Here is a 6000-nt window from a genome sequence, read left to right as displayed (position 1 = left end):
GAAGAAATACTCAAAGTCTTCTTCCAAGTCTTCATCAAAGTCTTCATCACACAAGAAGAGCTAATATGGCAAGGCTCATGCGTTTGTGGGCAAGGAAATGGATTCAGAGGAGGAGTCTGCTTCTGAGGAGGCGAAGGTGGAGTCTGAGGAGGAGTCCGACTCTGGCATTGCAAGTCTAGCTACAGCCTATGTTGCCAAGTCCATCTTCAACACTGAAGACAATGGCTTCATCACCTACGCTGATGCTAATGACAAGGACGACTCCGCTCCCACCTATTGCTTCATGGCACGTGGTGCCAAGGGTATGACACCAGCTGCTTCAGAATGGATTATTGATAGTGGATGCACTAACCAAATGACTGGCGAACGAAGTCTTCTCATGGACTCAACCTTACATCCATCTGACAAGAGTCACATCACATTTGCTGACACTGGTAAAAGCAAGGTGTTGGGTCTAGGTAGAGTTGCAATCTCAAAGATCAGCACATGGATAACGTGATGCTTGTTGAATCCCTTGGTTTCAACTTAATGTCTGTCTCAATGCTTTGTGAGTTGAACATGATTGTGATATTTGGAAAATATCGTTGCCTTGTTTTAATGGAATCTGACAAGTATCTAGTCTTTGAAGGGTATCGCAAAGATGATTTGTACATGGTAGATTTCTCAGCAGGACCACAGCTTGCCGTATGTCTTCTTGCAAAAGCTTCAGAGTGTTGGCTCTGGCATCGGAGGCTAGGGTATGCTGGCATGAGGAACTTGCATACTCTCGCAAAGAAGAAGCACGTCATAGGCATCGAGGGCGTCAAATTCAAGAAGGATCAATTATGCGGTGCCTGCGAAGCTAGAAAGATGACGAGGGCCAAGCATCCCTCGAAGACAATCATGACAACAACTCAACCCTTCGAACTGCTACATATGGACCTATTCGGCCCTACTCACTACTCTACTCTCACTACTACTGCTTGTCTCTATGGCTTAGTCATTGTTGATGATTATTCAAGATATACATGGGCGCATATAATCCTCTACAAGACTGAAGTGCAGGATGTCTTCAGATGCTTCGCCAACCGTGCCATGAACAACTATGGTGTCAAGATCAAGCACATCAGAAGTGACAATGGCATAGAATTCAAGAACACCGGCCTCGACACTTATCTTGATACCTTGGGTATCACTGATGAATTCTTAGCTCCGTACACACCGCAGCAGAATGGCATCATGGAACGCAAGAACAGAACACTCATTGAGATGGCTAGGACGATGCTTGATGAATACAAGACTCCAAGAAAGTTCTGGCCTGAAGCTATTGATACTGAATGCCATGTCATCAACCGTGTTTATCTTCACAAGCTTCTGAAGAAGACACCCTATGAACTCCTTACTGGTAAGAAGCCAAATGTCAGTTACTTCAGAGTATTTGGTGCTAGGTGCTGGATCAAGGATCCACATCACACTTCAAAATTTGCACCAAAAGCACATGAAGGTTTTATGCTTGGTTGCGGAAAGGATTCGCACTCCTACAGAGTCTTCAACCTCTTTCACTATAAAGTGGTTGAAACTATGGATGTGCGGTTCGATGAGACTAATGGCTCACAAAAAGAGCACCTGCCAAATGTGCTAGTTGAAATTCCACCTAGTGAATCCATCAAGCTTATGGGAACTGGAGAAATCATACCGTCTGAAGCTCAGGCTGAAGAGGAACTTATCATTTCTGCACCTAATCAACCTGAAGACAATGCTCAACCTGAAGCTAATGCTGAAGATGAAGACAATGATCAGCAAGAGCAAAGTCTTCGTCCAGTCCATCCTCGTGTTGCAAATGAAGTACAGATGGAGAAGATAATTGATAACATCAATGCACTTGGTCCACTCACTCGTTCAAGAGTGACACAACTAGCAAATTTCTATGGGCACTTTGCATTTGTCTCAATATATGAACCCAAGAAAGTTGTTGAAGCCTTCATGGTACCTGAGTGGATTCAAGCTATGCAAGAAGAGCTTCAACAGTTCGAGTTGAACAATGTGTGGGAATTGGTCAAGCGTCCTGATCCTCGTAAACACAATATCATAGGCACTAAATGGATATACCACAACAAGCAAGATGAGCATGGTCAAGTTGTCAGAAACAAGGCTCGTCTCGTTGCTCAAGGATACACTCAAGTTGAAGGGATTGACTTCGATGAAACATTTGCTCCCGTGGCTAGGCTTGAAGCCATTCGCATACTGCTAGCCTACGCAAATCATCATAACATCCTTCTGTATCAAATGGATGTGAAGAGTGCCTTTCTCCATGGCAAGATTGAAGAAGTGTATGTTTCACAACCACCTGGCTTTGAAGATCCAAAACATCCTGACATGGTTTACAAGCTCAACAAGGCACTGTATGGCCTCAAACAAGCCCCTCATGCTTGGTATGACACACTCAAAGACTTCCTGAAGAGCAAAGGCTTCAAACTTGGTTCCATGGATCCCACACTCTTCACGAAGACGTATGATGGTGAACTGTTTGTGTGCCAAATATATGTGGATGACATTATCTTCGGCTGCACTAATCAAAAATACAGTGATGAGTTTGGACACATGATGCAAGAGCAATATCAAATGTCTATGATGGGTGAGATTAAGTTCTTCCTTAGTCTTCAAATACGTCAGCAAAGCAACGACATCTTCATATCTCAAGAGAAATACCTCAAAGACTGCCTGAAGAAGTTTGGAATGCAACACTGCAAAGGTTACACAACGCCAATGCCAACCAAGAGTCATCTGGGTCCTGACGCCAAAGATAAAGAGTTCGATCAAAAGGTATACCACTCCATGATTGGTTCTTTACTTTATTTATGTGCATCTAGGCCAGATATAATGCTTAGTGTTTGCATGTGTGCCCGATTCCAAGCGGCACCAAAGGAATCACATCACTTAGATGTGAAGCAAATTCTTCGATATTTGGCTTACACCCCAACACTAGGATTATGGTATCCAAAGGGCTCAGAGTTTGGTCTAGTTGGATTCTCGGATGTTGATTATGCTGGTCACAAGGTGGATCACAAGTCTACATCAGGCACATGTCACTTTCTGGGACGATCACTTGTTTGTTGGTCTTCAAAGAAGCAGAACTGTGTATCTCTCTCCACTGCTGAATCTGAATACATTGCTGCTAGAGCTTGCTGTGCTCAGCTTCTATGGATAAAGCAAACACTCAAAGACTATGGCATCGATCTGAAGCAAGTACCACTCTACTACGACAATGAAAGCGCCATCAATATTGCCAACAACCCAGTTCAGCACTCGAAGACAAAGCACATTGAATTCCGTCATCACTTCCTTAGAGATCATGTGATGAAGGAAGATATTGATATCATTCACATCAACACTGAAGAGTGGCTAGCAGATATCTTCACAAAGCCCTTGGATGAGAAAAGGTTTTGCAAGTTGCGGTGTGAGCTAAATATCTTGGAATCCTCAAATGTCCTGTGATTAGGCACACATTCTAACACTCATGCATGTTGATGACTTAGATGTGCAACACATGAAGTAACATATATCTTCACTCAATAAAGACTTACACTCTAAGTGTGAATACATTAACATGGAATTTGACTTCGGAGCACCACGATAATTGTGCGCCGTGTCTGGGTCTAGTACTTCCTATACGGTGGGTAACGCCACCACCAAATTTTTGTTTGGAGTGTTTTCTGTTGGCGTTACATTTGTAAAGTCTTCGCATTTGGTTTGTCTTCAATATTAACATGTCTTCATGTTTATCTTCACTATATCGATTTGATCTTATTCGGATATATTCATATATTAGCGTTCTGTCCTCTACAACATTCACTTATAGCTATGTCTTCTCGTTTGAATCTTTTGAAATAAGTGAATGTGATCAGACCCTAACCTCTCTATGCTCCCGTCTCAAATCTATCTATCCAAGTCATATGCATTCTATTGAAACCGTCGAATGTCTTCTCTGCGTCCTTGTCAGCAGAAGATACAGAGACAAACATTAAATCTATTTTAAATGCTCAATCTTTTTTGCCTAAAACCCGGAGAAGCGGGAACGACCACCCGACAATTTAGGTGTGCGTGCCAACATGGAACAACCTCCAATGTGTTGCATGTTCGCCACGTGTCCCTTAGATGTGAACCGTCAGGGGCACTTGCGTAATAACGTTGTGCCGTCCCTATCCTTATAAATACACACCACACCCCAGTCATTATCTCTTCTTCCACTTCTCCTTCTCGCACAAACCCTAGAGCCACCGCTAGCTCTCGACGACGCCGGCGACGAAGAGCTTAGCTATCGCGATCTCACCGACGCCGTCCTCACGCTGGCCGCGGACATCGTCTTCTCCGCTGTCGCTGTAAGTGTCCTACGTCGCCAAGTTAGGGCACGGAAGATCGAACTGCTCGGCCTCATCTTCTACTCCGTCTAGCAGTTCTTCGTGTGGTAAATAAAACTTCTTTTTACTGTCCATTTGATCCGATAGATTCATCCTTTTCAACCACAAGTGGTTTATGTCCCTACAAATTTGGATCTATCCTGTTCTACATCTCATAACATGCCTAGTATATTCACTTATGCTTCACAAAGTAGTTAGATTCCTCACTTGTACTTATTCTTGGATTTGTAGAAATCTGGAACCAACTCTCAACATATGAGTGAATGTCTTCGCACTATGAGGTCAATGTCTTCTAAACTGATTTATCTTCAAAATCTTCTGAGAATGCATATGACCTCTTCCCCTTCCCTGGCATCTCTAATGCTGTCATAGGTACATGTCTGTGGGAGAATCCCTTGGTTCTCATAGTCTGCATTCATTTGCAGAGTTCTTACAACATCACATCAATTCTCCCGAAGCTAGTTCCTGTCTGAACAGCAGACGGAAGCCTTTGATAGTTTTGAAGCCATTCAGTCTGAACTACATGGCCGCAGATAAGTCAGCAAGGAAGGGAGGTAGGAAGCACCGTGGGGATACATCAAAGGATTTGCCTGAAGATCTCTATGAGTTGTACAAGACTGACCCCTAAGAGGATTACAATCAGCGCAAAACACGAATCCAATGGATTCGAAGATATTGGGCCGATCAATGGTTCAAATACAAGTTCATGACGAAGGAGTATGCTGAGAAGAATGCCCTCAAGTGTCCTTGGGGTGATATTCTCTTTCGAAATCTTCAACCCAAGAACATACCTGAAGCTATTGCTCAGGGTTTCTACCCTTGTATGGTTCGTGGACCATAGCCTGCAAATGCCGACCCATCATCACTGCTATGGTGTCACGACGACAATCTGTTCAAGCGCAACCTTCAGTTTTCCAAGGCATCTGCCAAAGAGAACAAGAAATCGCTTGGGTTAGACTTCAACCCAGGTCCATCTGCTCCTCGGGGTGATGGCACCCGTGATGCTGAACCCAATATTATTGGGCCCTTCTACAACCTTGAAGGTCTCATAACACACATTGATGTTCAGGGGGCAGCCGTGGAGCACTCTGCAGATGACGTTCATTCTGATGAAGCGCTTGCTCCTCCCAAGCCACAAAAGCAGAAGAAACCAAAGGGTTCAAAGCCCTCCTTTGCACCAAAAGCTTAGCATGCGAAGGCTCTGGCTACTGCACCTCCTGAAGCTAGTGTGCAGTCTGAAGATCTCTCATGCATCTCCAAGACTAAGAAGATGAAGAAGCCCATTCAAACTTCTGGTCAAGCACTGACCCCAGCTGTCATTCTTAGGAACGAGAATGAAGCCATTGATCTATCAAGTGACGACGATCTTGGTGATGACGCTCCTGAGTTGTTGATAAAGAGCAAAGAAGAGGCGGAGATCTTCAATGATGTACCCCTGTTTGATGTGGACATCTTGAACAACTTCATAGATGAATGGTTTGCCAGCATCAACCTTGACGACCTTGAGCTTCCAATTGGCATCAGTGTCTCTTTCCACAGTGCCATTGCTTCTGAGCTGGCTCTGGCTCAGAAGATTGTTGAATTGAAGAACAAAATTGATTAT

Source organism: Triticum urartu, chromosome 7 (assembly GCF_003073215.2).
Source record: "Triticum urartu cultivar G1812 chromosome 7, Tu2.1, whole genome shotgun sequence".
NCBI lineage: Eukaryota > Viridiplantae > Streptophyta > Magnoliopsida > Poales > Poaceae > Triticum > Triticum urartu.
The sequence above is the reverse complement of the archived record's forward strand: the minus strand, read 5'-3'. Positions refer to the sequence as shown.